This window comes from Accipiter gentilis, chromosome W, assembly GCF_929443795.1.
Source record: "Accipiter gentilis chromosome W, bAccGen1.1, whole genome shotgun sequence".
Taxonomy (NCBI): Eukaryota; Metazoa; Chordata; class Aves; order Accipitriformes; family Accipitridae; genus Astur; species Astur gentilis.
The window spans coordinates 18,348,102-18,363,002 of NC_064918.1; the positions used below are offsets into that span (position 1 = coordinate 18,348,102).

The 14,901-nt window shown below is 39.6% G+C and overlaps 1 protein-coding gene across 2 annotated transcripts in view; it reads left to right on the forward strand.

The window, feature by feature from the left end:
- Positions 1-14,901, forward strand: part of LOC126035336 (uncharacterized) — a 141,275-nt gene that overhangs the window by 99,050 nt on the left and 27,324 nt on the right. The gene's annotated exons all lie outside the window — the stretch shown is intronic.

Sequence of the window (14,901 nt, forward strand, 5' to 3'; positions counted from 1 at the left end):
CCGTGCCATGACCTGTACGACTTTCACGTTAAAAAGTGAGGGAGAAAAACTACATACAGCTTCTGAACCTATGTAAAGAGAGATCATAAAATTGCCTTTTGCTTCTAGGTTACTTGTTTAGCATCAGCTTAAGGGTAAAACTCAATATCTCAAACTGTTACCGAAAAAGCCAGTCGAGGTAACTCTCTAAGACTCGATTTTGGAGTTTTAGAAAGCAGGCATTCTTTATTGCAGCGCTGGGGGCAAGGGGGATCGCTCCACCTATCGTGCAGGTTAAGTACATGTTCTACATACATATTCACTAGATTTCCAAGAAATGTTATACATATTCATTAGTTTTCCAGGAAACTATTAGCGTATGCAAATGTCCTTTACGCAGGCACATTGAAGGTCTCTGGTGGTCTTCAGGAGTCCTCGGGTGGTCTTCCATAGTCTTCCTCACTTGTCCGCTACTTGACCCTCCTCAGGTGATTCTGTGCACTATGGTCCTTTACATGTTTTGATACATCTTATCCTAAAGAATGCACGTTAGTCCCTAAAAAATGCTTGTTAGTGCTCTTATTATCTAAGTTTTCATTAGTGATGTAAAACCATATGGCTAGTTGAAGCTAAATTATCTACAAGGACGAGAACAAAGGCAGGAGTTCTTATCTTTTCCAGCTCTATCTATTCAAGCAAGGCCTCTGCTTGTGCCTTCTCAACAAGATCGTAAATTCATCAAACATTTAATTAAGTTTTGTGATTGCTCATGGCTCCCTCTTGCTCATTCTCGTTTTCTTGATCTTTCAACCTTTAATATACCAAAATAACAACCTTTTGCTACTTTAAAAATAGAATTACTATGGAAGCATTCCATAGCTGGGAATCAGATTTTCCTCAAACTTGGACAAAAAAAGACACAACACCCCCCCCCCCCCCATCCATACTTAAATTTACTATCACCAAATTAGGTCCTTTCCCAAAACATTAGTGATTTTCCTATCCATCCGATAGGAAATTCCAGATTCCTATCCCTGTTTTAGTATCAAATATATGGATGGCTTTGAATCCTAGAGTCAAATGTCCTTTCTTCCTTATCCTTAAGTTACCCTGGAATTACCTTTTCCTACAACAGTCTGATTCATCAAGTGATTTGTTGGCTTGGTCTACTATTGGGATAATTTCTCAGAAACTATTTGAATTGGTTCAGTAAATTTTTACTAAACCAATTAAAAACCTGATAAAAGGTTTTAAAACTGGAATAGCAAAAAATGGCTAAAGCCTATCCCAAGTTTTGTCTGTCCTAGACCTTCAATTTGTTACAGTAAAAATTATTTCAGGCATATTTAACCACTGAGCCTTTCCTTGGTCATGCTGTTTCCTTTTCCACACATTAGAACTTGACCCTACAAAGTGTTGAATTCCGATCCAGCAGAGCACTTTGACACATGCTAGTGATACATCATCCTATTGACTGGCAGAATGAGGGCCATTATGAAATAACATTTTGCACTGCAATCAAGTAGTGATTTCAAGCAGAAATCAAACAGATCAAAGGACAAGGAGATGTTCCTCATCCATGGCTCTTAGTTTATATGCTAGCTTATGCTGACTATATCATTTTACACTGTTGTATGGTATTATTACTTGGAGTACAGTTTGTACTGAAATAGCACAAATGCTACCTGCTTTAACTTAGTGGAAATTTACAAATTTTCATGTTTACAAGTCAGATGAGAGAATTAATCATCTGTGTTATTTACTGAGAATACCTGAGGGACAAAGAATACAAGTTCATATAAAAGAATAACTTGCAAATCATAAAAAGCCCTTAAGTAAGCAAAGAGGAAGTTTTAATGGTAGTTTCATCATCTTCATTTTGGTACAGATAAAATGGAAAAGGGAGTTTATTTGCCTGTACTGAAAGTGTCAAGGTAGAAAATACCCTGAAACATGGCAACATGCTTGTGTGTTCAAATTGAGATAGTTCAGAATACAGCTTATACACAATGCATAGAAAATGAAAATGATCCAGCAAAGGATTTTGAGTTCTTACTCCTCCATAGGCTGTTTTTATTTTGAACAATATCTTTTCACTTTTCTTTTCTTTACTCTTGGTTTTACTTTTTTCCCCTGCTTCCTTCCTTCCCCCTGCGCTTTTATTTCCTCTTTCTATAATCATCTATTATGATAGACGGGGACGGGGTAATCCTGGTTATACATACAAATTGGGAGATGAGAGGCTGGAGAGCAGCCCCACGGAAAGAGATCTGGGGGTTTGGGTTGATGGTAAGTTGAATGTGAGTCAACAGTGTGCCCTGGCAGCCAAAAGCACCAACCATGTCCTGGGGTGCATCGAGCACAGCATAGCTAGCCGATAGAGGGAGGTGATTGTCCCACTCTACACTGCACTAGTGTGGCCCCACCTCGAGTACTGTGTGCAGTTTTGGGCGCCTCAATATAAGGCGGCCGTCAAACTATTAGAGTGTGTCCAGAGGAGGGCAACCAAGATGGTGAAAGGTCTCGAGGGCAAGACTTATGAGGAGCGGCTGAGGTCACTTGGTTTGTTCAGCTTGGAGAAGAGATGGCTGAGGGGTGACCTCATTGCACTCTACAACTTCCTCAAGGGGGGGGCAGAAGAGGGGAAGGTGCTGATCTCCTCTCTCTGGTGACCAGTGATAGGACATGAGGAAATGGAATGAAGCTGCGACAGGGGAAGTTCAGATTGGACATTAGGAAAAGGTTCTTCACTGGGAGGGTGGTTGGTCACTGGAACAGGCTCCCCAGGGAAGTGGTCATGGCACCAAGCCTGTCAGAGTTCAAGGAGCGTCTCTTAGTCATATGGTTTAGTTTTAGGTAGTCCTGCGAGGAGCAGGGAATTGGACTCAGTGATCCTTATGGGTCCCTTCCAACTTGAGATATTCTATGGTTCTATGATCTGCGCAACTTTTCTGCATCAACTTCTGATCCTAAAGAATATAATTCAAAGTAAGTTTGATATCAGAGACAGCAGTTTAATTTTTATACCATTCCTTTTTCCTCATCTACAATTACAGCATTTACTGGAGCAGTTCAGCTTCTTTATGTACAGATGAATAACTTTATATAATATAACAAAGTGCTTATTAATAAACAGATCAAGACTCAAGCCAGACGGAAATCTTGCACAACTCTCCTTCCAGTGAAGTCTCTAAACTGCAACAGCCAGGTCAGACCACTAATGTGAACTCTACCAGGTGCTGTAAACGTTCATTAGAAGTCAAATTCTGAGCATTCTTCCATACAATTTAAAATACTTTATACTCCTAATAATTCCAAATAATGTAATTTTCAAAATCGTTTCCTTTAATTGTTTCTTGTTAATAGGTATCTGAGAAGAAGAAAATTCTGCCTTCTAGCTAATAGACCTGATTTACTTCGAGTCAAGCATCTTACCAGTTTTCATTTCACCTTAATTCCCAGCTCTGACTAGACATCTCCAGTTTGTGATTTTTTTTTCCATAGGTAGTTGATTTAATCAAATGTTGTCACTTAAATTTGAATAAAAAAACCCCACAAACCAAAACAAACAAAACCCCCCCACACAACTGAAAATGAACTTGCAGTGACCAGAGAATATTTTGCATCAAAATCAAAATACTGGCTCAAGCCAAGTTGAACCAAATTGAGAATATCAGTAAAAGGTTTTGAACCAGTTTAGCTAAACTCAGTTTAAAGTTATACCTTGTCCTGGTTTCAACTGGGATAGAGTTAATTGTCTTCCTAGTAGCTGGTACAGTGCTATGTTTTGAGTTCAGTATGCAAAGAACCTTGATAACACTGATGTTTTTCAGTTGTTGCTAAGTAATGTTTAGACTCAAGTCAAGGATTTTTCAGCTTCTCATGCCCAGCCAGCGAGAAAGCTGGAGGGGCATAAGAAGTTGGGAGGGGACACAGCCAGGGCACCTGACCCAAACTGGCCAACGGTGTATTCCATACCATGTGACATCCCATCTAGTATAGGAACTGGGGGGAGTGGGGGTGGGGGATCGCCGCTCGGGAACTAGCTGGGTGTCGATCAGCGGGTGGTGAGCAATTGCCCTGCACATCATTTGTACATTCCAATCCTTTTATTATTGCTGTTGTCATTTTATTAGTGTTATCATTATCATTATCATTATTAGTTTCTTCTTTTCTGTTCTATTAAACCGTTCTTATCTCAACCCACGAGTTTTACTTCTTTTCCCAATTCTCTCCCCCACCCCACTGGGTGGGGGGGAGTGAGTGAGCTGCTGCGTGGTGCTTAGTTGCTGGCTGGGGTTAAACCACGACAACCCTAAGTTAAAATGATGCAATTCTGAGTTTAGACAAGGCCTCAGGTGGTATTAATTACATTAAAACTTACAACCAAGATCTCCAAAGTTTTGCTATAAATTAGACATAACATTCCTTATATTTCTGAACATTAAAACCAGAAGATAACTGTGATGGGTTAACCCTGGCTGAACACCAGGTGCCCACCAAAGCCGTTCTATCACTCCCCCATCCTCAGCTGGATAGGGGAGAGAAAATATAACAAAAGGCTCGCGGGTCGAGATAAGGACAGGAGAGATCATTCACTATTACCATCACGGGCAAAACAGACTCAATTTGCAAAACATACTCAATTTATTACAAATCAACCAGAGCAAGGTAATGAGAAGTAAAATGAAATCTCAGAACACCTTCCCACCACCCCTCCGTTCTTCCCAGGCACAACTACCCTCCCGGATTTCACCACCAAGCCCCCCCAGCGGCACAGGGGGACAGGGATGGGGTTTATGGTCATCACACGTTATTTTCTGCCGCTTCACCTCCTCAGGACGAGGGCTGATCACACTCTTCCCCTGCTCCAGCGTGGGGTCCCACCCACGGGAGACAGTCCTCCACGAACTCCTCCAACGTGGGCCATTCCCACGGGCTGCAGTTCTTCACGAACTGCTCCAGCATGGGTCCATTCCACGGTGTGCAGTCCTTCAGGAGCACACTGCTCCAGCGCGGGTCCCCCACGGGGTCACAAGTCCTGCCAGAAAGCCTGCTCCGTGGGCTCCTCTCTCCACAGATCCGCAGGTCCTGCCAGGAGCCTGCTCCAGCGCGGGGTTCCCACGGGGTCACAGCCTCCTTCGGGAACCCACCTGCTCCGGCGTGGGGTCCTCCACGGGCTACAGGTGGAGATCTGCTCCACCGTGGACCTCCCTGGACTGCAGGGGGACAGCCTGCCTCACCAGGGTCTTCACCACAGGCTGCAGGGGAATCTTCGCTCCGGCGCCTGGAGCATCTCCTCCCCCTCCTTCTTCACTGACCTTGGTGTCCGCAGGCTTGTTTCTCTTACATGTTCTCACTCCTCACTCCGGCGGCAGTTTCTCTCCGTCCCAACTTTTTTTCCTTCTTAAAAATGTTATCACAGAGGCGTTACCACTATCACTGATTGGCTCGGCCTTGGCCGGCGGCGGGTCCGTCTCAGAGCCGGCTAATATGGGCTCGCTCTCTCTCGAACACAGGGGAAGCTTCCAGCAGTTTCTTACAGAAGCCACCCCTGTAACCCCCCCCCGCTAGCAAAACCTTGCCAAACAAAACCAATACAATAACACATTCACTGTTCATGTTTTTCATGCATAGGGGAAGAAAGAAAACAAAACCCCAAACGTATTAACTTCTACTTTCATATGTCCAAAGGGAAAAAATAAAAATAAAATAAAATCTAAAAAAAGGAAAAACAAACAAACAAAAAAAACCCCCCACACAGGATGTGTATTAAGTTTCCCTTCCCATTCCTGAGTTGAGGTTAGGACTCTTGTTTTAGAGTCAATTAAAAAGGTTAAATTGAAAATGCTGCATGCTGAAGTGTAACTGGATAGACAACAGTTATCTTCTACTGTTGTTATGGGGCTCACTTTGTGAATACCCTGCCTTTAATATAGCAAAACACAGGCATAATGCTTTGCTAGAACCAGAGTGCAACATCCTTGTTAGTTCATCAATAATTCCAATAAATGAAATGCTGTTATCTCACTTTGAGTGGGATTTGTCTTTACTCTCTAGAAGACATTAAAGAGCTCCATAAAAGTAGCATTAGACAGGAATAGAGCCCTGAGCTTCTGAACTATGACTGCTAGTTCTTAGCTGGAATCACTTTCAAAGTCTAGAGAGAAAAACAAGAAAAACAAAACAAAACAAAACAAAACAAACAACAACATTCATCAGTTTGATTATCCTGAGCAGTAGACAAGCATTTCCCAATTGGACTCTACTATCTAAGCATTATCCCTACTTATTTTTGTTGGTTTATTCACACTATTATCTCAGTAAATAGGAGTCTTTCTCTTCCTTCTCTCCGTTCAGGATTTCTGTCACCTCACCTTTGGTCTTGAAATTCTGGTAATTTTTATTTTATTTTTTAAAAGGCATAATCTTTATTTGCCGAGTCTTCCTATATATGTTGCTACATACACGATTTACAGCTTATTTCAAAACAACTAGGACAAATACAGAATACTATTGAAGATTTGTACTGGAAATCAGAAGAGTGAGAAATCTGGCTATCAGGAAGTTATATACACTCACAATCTAAAATGACTCAGATTATGGGAAAATAGCAAGACAATTGCTAAATTTTTAGAAGAAAGCATACTGGGAGTGTGCATGTGTCTCTCTCCCTGCCTCCCTTCCTCCCTGCCTCCCTCTCCTCCTCCCACCCCGAAACAGGCTGCAACGACCATAAAATAAGCTTTCTCTTTATGAACACTCATTTATTACAAATGTAAAAGGAACAAGATATGGAAAAATAGCATTCCTCCCCCCCCCCCCCCCAAAGTCATACACAACTAACTACTAACAATAAGGGTGACATAGTGGAGAACAAATCAGCTGATTAAAGAATTTCCTTGCAATTTATACTGGATGGCTCAGCTAATATATCAAGTGGTGAACTGGTGTCCTGGTTTCAACTGGGATAGAGTTAATTTTCTTCTTCATAGCTGGTACAGTGTGTTTTGGATTTAGTGTGAGAATAATGTTGATAACACACTGATGTTTTAGCTGTTGCTAAGTAGTGCTTGTCCTAAGTTAAGGATTGTTCAGTTTCCCGTTCTCTGCCAGCAAGCAGGTGCACAAGAAGCTGCGAGGGAGCATGGCCAGGACACCTGACCCAAACTAGCCAAAGGGATATTCCTTACCATACAACGTCATGCTCAGTATATAAACTGGGGGGAGTTGGCCGGGGGGGGCGGGGGGTGGATCGCTGCTCGGGCATCGGTCAGTGGGTGGTGAGCAATTGCATTGTGCATCACTTGTTTTTTCTTTTCTTGTTTTGTTGTTTTCTTTAATTATTCTTTTATTATATTCCTTTTCATTATTATTATATTTTATTATTATTATTGTTAGTATTACATTTTATTTTAATTCAGTTACATTTTATTTTACTTTAGTTATGAAATTGTTCCTATCTCAACCCACGAGTTTTACTTTTTTTTTCGATTCTCCTCCCCATCCCAATGGGAGCGGGGAGGAGTGAGCTAGAGGCTGCATGGTGCCTAGTTGCTGGCTGGGCTTAAACCACGACAACTGGGAAAGGAGGACTGAGATTAATTGTTGACCAATGAGAACTGTATTCAGCATTGCCCAAATTAGAAGTGTGTCTCTATTTCTTTAGTACTTAAAACCAGAATAAGCTTTTTATGAGGAGATGAACATGCACTTTTAGAATACAACTTCTTTCTCCTTTTAATAGAATTCCTTCTGCTGCTAATCAACAAACGTTATACGAACTAATTTTCATTTATGTCAAACTCAATAAGACAAGAACAAATACTGTTCCACAGTGATGGGACACACACACACACACATGACGGACAGACACCTTTTACTGATGGTCGGGGGGGGGGGGGGGGGGGAACCTATGTCAAGGAGGGGCAGAAGGGTAATTTAAAATTTACAGGAAGACAAATTTAAAGAATAGTGGAAGCCAGTCTGTTGGCTTTTGGCTTCGAGACATCTGAAGTAATACAGCTTTAAATTCTTACCTCTAAATATAATTTATCAATTTAGTGATGACTTGAAACAGAGTGATTGGATTTCAGGAAAAGCTATATCCTGGATTTCCTAATTCAAAATTGCTCACAAATATGAATATATTGAAAGAAGGTATATCTTAAAATTACAAACCTTGTTTGGGGAAAAGAAACATTTCTTAAGGAACAGCAGATAATGAAAAACAAACAAACAAAAAAAGAATTGGAGTTTTTTTAATTTGAATTAGACTATTAAAAAGACAGATTACTTTGATCCACCTAGTAATGTTTTATCTATTAGGACAAACAAGATGCTGCAGTTACTATTTGGTCACAGAGTACACAGTTCTGAAAAGTAGTATCAGTGCAGGTTACACCAATTCTAAAGTGTCGTCAGTCCCAAGGATGTGGTATTTGGAAGTGAATTTTGAAGAGCTGGTCAGAACAACCACCACCACCACGCAAACACACACATGCACACAACCAAAAAAAACACAACAACCTAGGATAAATAAGTCAGTGAAGCTACAGCAAGACTTCCAGTACTATTATGAAATTTAAATAATTTTGGACTATTAGCTACAATGTCTAATTTCTTGAAGTTTTATCCCACTGTTAGCACCTTCATGCTATTAATTTTCAGAAGTCACTGATAACCATAAAAGTTTAACAGATTCATGGGATCAAGAAATCGATTGATAAAGACTTTTTTCCTGCTTTCTTATCCTATCTCCTATCTCCCAATGAAGTGCCATCTTCATACATATCTTGCTTTGGAAATTGCTCAGTGCTTCATTGCATTAAATAAAAAGTTCCTTTTTTTTTTTCTTCTTTTTTTCTAATTTTCTATTTTTAGAACTACAGCTATATTGCTTTGTTTCCCCCTTATTCTCTTCTCTGGTTCTTTCCTTCCAACTTCTGTGTTCTCTGCTGACTGCCCAGGTACCTAATAGGCATTTGCTAACCCAGTTTAAGTCAGGCAGCTCCTATTTGTACTCTGTAATACTCCATTTCAACAACTATCCCAATATAAGTAAGATCCCAGGATTTAGTACTAAATTCAGTGCTGCACAAACAATTCTGCATTTTCATAGCCATATCACATTCACTGACAGTACACATGGGGCAAAAAAAATGTTTGAATTTTGTCTCTTAGCACAAGATTAACTATTTACTACTGAGCATGCTCTGAGGCAAGACACAGGGTATTTTTCAGAGCCAAAAGATACAAAAGCTCATTTTACATTGTAGTTGCATGTGCTAGCTTCTTCATCTTGCAACTGAAACTCATGTATATATACACACGCACAAAATGGAAATAAAAGGATACAGAAGTGCTATACAGGGAGAGGAAATAATGACTGTCGACATTCATTAGATTCAGATTCAGCCACAGGGAGATGGCTTTGCATGAGCTGCCTCATTTTTAGTTTTGATTTGGTGAAACTTTCACCGTTTGCATACTAATGCATTTGTATCTTGATAGTCATTAAATAAAGTATTCTTAATTGAGAAATTTTAAGAAAGCAAGAATTCAAACATACAAATGGAAGAGTAAGTTTTATTGAATGGTGAAAAACTAATTATCGCATTTCAATTAAAGTTGAAGCTTTGCTAGAATACTAGTTTTCTATTTTTTCTTTAGCAGAAAGTGCAACAAATCAATTATTCAGAATGTTAGTCAAACTAGTAATTGTTAATTTCTCTTCAAAAAAACGCATAGTTGAGCAGAGGGGTTTTGTTTGGGTGTTGTGGTTTTTTTTGGCTTTGAATCTGGTGGCAGAGGAGATCAACTACACTGGTCAGATTCTGAATGCCTTTTCCCTTTTTTCCCCATCCTGTGAAAGAATTAAAAAAAAAATGTTTAGCTAATATACTAGACATGACACTTTATATCTGCAGTTATTTTCCATATTAAAGTAGTATAAACTAACAAGAGAAAGACTCAGGATTTATTTAAACTGCATACTTTTGTAAAATTACACAAGTATATTTATATGGGACACAAACCAATCTGAACACCCGATATCAATATATAAATGAATATAGTCAAGGCACTTATAGGATACACAACTGAGAAAACACCTGGGGATAAAAACCACACTGGTTTGTTGCTTTTTTTTTTTTTTGCTTGTTTTTGTTTTGAACCCACTCACACATTTTTGGTTGCTTGTTGTTTGTTTTGTTTTGTTGTGTTTTGTTTTGTTTTGTTTTGTTTTAAAGGGCTTCCTAGTATTTCAAAGCAGTATTCCAATAAAGAAGGCAAATCTAATGTTATTAAAGACAACACCACAAGAAAAGTGGCAGTATAAGAAGGGTTATCCTGGACAGCCTGGGAGGATTATAGGAGAGAATAATGAAAGCAGTAATGATGATCCCTGCGAAATAGATGAGACTGAATTTTCAAAAAAGGAAGATGTGTAAAGATAACAGCATATTAGACGGGGGGGGGGGGGGGGGAGCAAAATGAGCAACATATATAGGAAGACTCGGCAAATAAAGATTATGCCTTTTAAAAAATAAAATAAAAATTACCAGAATTTCAAGACCAAAGGTGAGGTGACAGAAATCCTGAATGGAGAGAAGGAAGAGAAAGACTCCTATTTACTGAGATAATAGTGTGAATAAACCAACAAAAATAAGTAGGGATAATGCTTAGATAGTAGAGTCCAATTGGGAAATGCTTGTCTACTGCTCAGGATAATCAAACTGATGAATGTTGTTGTTTGTTTTGTTTTGTTTTGTTTTGTTTTTCTTGTTTTTCTCTCTAGACTTTGAAAGTGATTCCAGCTAAGAACTAGCAGTCATAGTTCAGAAGCTCAGGGCTCTATTCCTGTCTAATGCTACTTTTACGGAGCTCTTTAATGTCTTCTAGAGAGTAAAGACAAATCCCACTCAAAGTGAGATAACAGCATTTCATTTATTGGAATTATTGATGAACTAACAAGGATGTTGCACTCTGGTTCTAGCAAAGCATTATGCCTGTGTTTTGCTATATTAAAGGCAGGGTATTCACAAAGTGAGCCCCATAACAACAGTAGAAGATAACTGTTGTCTATCCAGTTACACTTCAGCATGCAGCATTTTCAATTTAACCTTTTTAATTGACTCTAAAACAAGAGTCCTAACCTCAACTCAGGAATGGGAAGGGAAACTTAATACACATCCTGTGTGGGGGGTTTTTTTTGTTTGTTTGTTTTTCCTTTTTTTAGATTTTATTTTATTTTTATTTTTTCCCTTTGGACATATGAAAGTAGAAGTTAATACGTTTGGGGTTTTGTTTTCTTTCTTCCCCTATGCATGAAAAACATGAACGGTGAATGTGTTATCTTCTGGTTTTAATGTTCAGAAATATAAGGAATGTTATGTCTAATTTATAGCAAAACTTTGGAGATCTTGGTTGTAAGTTTTAATGTAATTAATACCACCTGAGGCCTTGTCTAAACTCAGAATTGCATCATTTTAACTTAGGGTTGTCGTGGTTTAACCCCAGCCAGCAACTAAGCACCACGCAGCAGCTCACTCACTCCCCCCCACCCAGTGGGGTGGGGGAGAGAATTGGGAAAAGAAGTAAAACTCGTGGGTTGAGATAAGAACGGTTTAATAGAACAGAAAAGAAGAAACTAATAATGATAATGATAATGATAACACTAATAAAATGACAACAGCAATAATAAAAGGATTGGAATGTACAAATGATGTGCAGGGCAATTGCTCACCACCCGCTGATCGACACCCAGCTAGTTCCCGAGCGGCGATCCCCCACCCCCACTCCCCCAGTTCCTATACTAGATGGGATGTCACATGGTATGGAATACACCGTTGGCCAGTTTGGGTCAGGTGCCCTGGCTGTGTCCCCTCCCAACTTCTTATGCCCCTCCAGCTTTCTCGCTGGCTGGGCATGAGAAGCTGAAAAATCCTTGACTTGAGTCTAAACATTACTTAGCAACAACTGAAAAACATCAGTGTTATCAAGGTTCTTTGCATACTGAACTCAAAACATAGCACTGTACCAGCTACTAGGAAGACAATTAACTCTATCCCAGTTGAAACCAGGACAAGGTATAACTTTAAACTGAGTTTAGCTAAACTGGTTCAAAACCTTTTACTGATATTCTCAATTTGGTTCAACTTGGCTTGAGCCAGTATTTTGATTTTGATGCAAAATATTCTCTGGTCACTGCAAGTTCATTTTCAGTTGTGTGGGGGGGTTTTGTTTGTTTTGGTTTGTGGGTTTTTTTTATTCAAATTTAAGTGACAACATTTGATTAAATCAACTACCTATGGAAAAAAAAATCACAAACTGGAGATGTCTAGTCAGAGCTGGGAATTAAGGTGAAATGAAAACTGGTAAGATGCTTGACTCGAAGTAAATCAGGTCTATTAGCTAGAAGGCAGAATTTTCTTCTTCTCAGATACCTATTAACAAGAAACAATTAAAGGAAACGATTTTGAAAATTACATTATTTGGAATTATTAGGAGTATAAAGTATTTTAAATTGTATGGAAGAATGCTCAGAATTTGACTTCTAATGAACGTTTACAGCACCTGGTAGAGTTCACATTAGTGGTCTGACCTGGCTGTTGCAGTTTAGAGACTTCACTGGAAGGAGAGTTGTGCAAGATTTCCGTCTGGCTTGAGTCTTGATCTGTTTATTAATAAGCACTTTGTTATATTATATAAAGTTATTCATCTGTACATAAAGAAGCTGAACTGCTCCAGTAAATGCTGTAATTGTAGATGAGGAAAAAGGAATGGTATAAAAATTAAACTGCTGTCTCTGATATCAAACTTACTTTGAATTATATTCTTTAGGATCAGAAGTTGATGCAGAAAAGTTGCGCAGATCATAGAACCATAGAATATCTCAAGTTGGAAGGGACCCATAAGGATCACTGAGTCCAATTCCCTGCTCCTCGCAGGACTACCTAAAACTAAACCATATGACTAAGAGACGCTCCTTGAACTCTGACAGGCTTGGTGCCATGACCACTTCCCTGGGGAGCCTGTTCCAGTGACCAACCACCCTCCCAGTGAAGAACCTTTTCCTAATGTCCAATCTGAACTTCCCCTGTCGCAGCTTCATTCCATTTCCTCATGTCCTATCACTGGTCACCAGAGAGAGGAGATCAGCACCTTCCCCTCTTCTGCCCCCCCCTTGAGGAAGTTGTAGAGTGCAATGAGGTCACCCCTCAGCCATCTCTTCTCCAAGCTGAACAAACCAAGTGACCTCAGCCGCTCCTCATAAGTCTTGCCCTCGAGACCTTTCACCATCTTGGTTGCCCTCCTCTGGACACACTCTAATAGTTTGACGGCCGCCTTATATTGAGGCGCCCAAAACTGCACACAGTACTCGAGGTGGGGCCACACTAGTGCAGTGTAGAGTGGGACAATCACCTCCCTCTATCGGCTAGCTATGCTGTGCTCGATGCACCCCAGGACATGGTTGGTGCTTTTGGCTGCCAGGGCACACTGTTGACTCACATTCAACTTACCATCAACCCAAACCCCCAGATCTCTTTCCGTGGGGCTGCTCTCCAGCCTCTCATCTCCCAATTTGTATGTATAACCAGGATTACCCCGTCCCCGTCTATCATAATAGATGATTATAGAAAGAGGAAATAAAAGCGCAGGGGGAAGGAAGGAAGCAGGGGAAAAAAGTAAAACCAAGAGTAAAGAAAAGAAAAGTGAAAAGATATTGTTCAAAATAAAAACAGCCTATGGAGGAGTAAGAACTCAAAATCCTTTGCTGGATCATTTTCATTTTCTATGCATTGTGTATAAGCTGTATTCTGAACTATCTCAATTTGAACACACAAGCATGTTGCCATGTTTCAGGGTATTTTCTACCTTGACACTTTCAGTACAGGCAAATAAACTCCCTTTTCCATTTTATCTGTACCAAAATGAAGATGATGAAACTACCATTAAAACTTCCTCTTTGCTTACTTAAGGGCTTTTTATGATTTGCAAGTTATTCTTTTATATGAACTTGTATTCTTTGTCCCTCAGGTATTCTCAGTAAATAACACAGATGATTAATTCTCTCATCTGACTTGTAAACATGAAAATTTGTAAATTTCCACTAAGTTAAAGCAGGTAGCATTTGTGCTATTTCAGTACAAACTGTACTCCAAGTAATAATACCATACAACAGTGTAAAATGATATAGTCAGCATAAGCTAGCATATAAACTAAGAGCCATGGATGAGGAACATCTCCTTGTCCTTTGATCTGTTTGATTTCTGCTTGAAATCACTACTTGATTGCAGTGCAAAATGTTATTTCATAATGGCCCTCATTCTGCCAGTCAATAGGATGATGTATCACTAGCATGTGTCAAAGTGCTCTGCTGGATCGGAATTCAACACTTTGTAGGGTCAAGTTCTAATGTGTGGAAAAGGAAACAGCATGACCAAGGAAAGGCTCAGTGGTTAAATATGCCTGAAATAATTTTTACTGTAACAAATTGAAGGTCTAGGACAGACAAAACTTGGGATAGGCTTTAGCCATTTTTTGCTATTCCAGTTTTAAAACCTTTTATCAGGTTTTTAATTGGTTTAGTAAAAATTTACTGAACCAATTCAAATAGTTTCTGAGAAATTATCCCAATAGTAGACCAAGCCAACAAATCACTTGATGAATCAGACTGTTGTAGGAAAAGGTAATTCCAGGGTAACTTAAGGATAAGGAAGAAAGGACATTTGACTCTAGGATTCAAAGCCATCCATATATTTGATACTAAAACAGGGATAGGAATCTGGAATTTCCTATCGGATGGATAGGAAAATCACTAATGTTTTGGGAAAGGACCTAATTTGGTGATAGTAAATTTAAGTATGGATGGGGGGGGGGGGGGTGTTGTGTCTTTTTTTGTCCAAGTTTGAGGAAAAT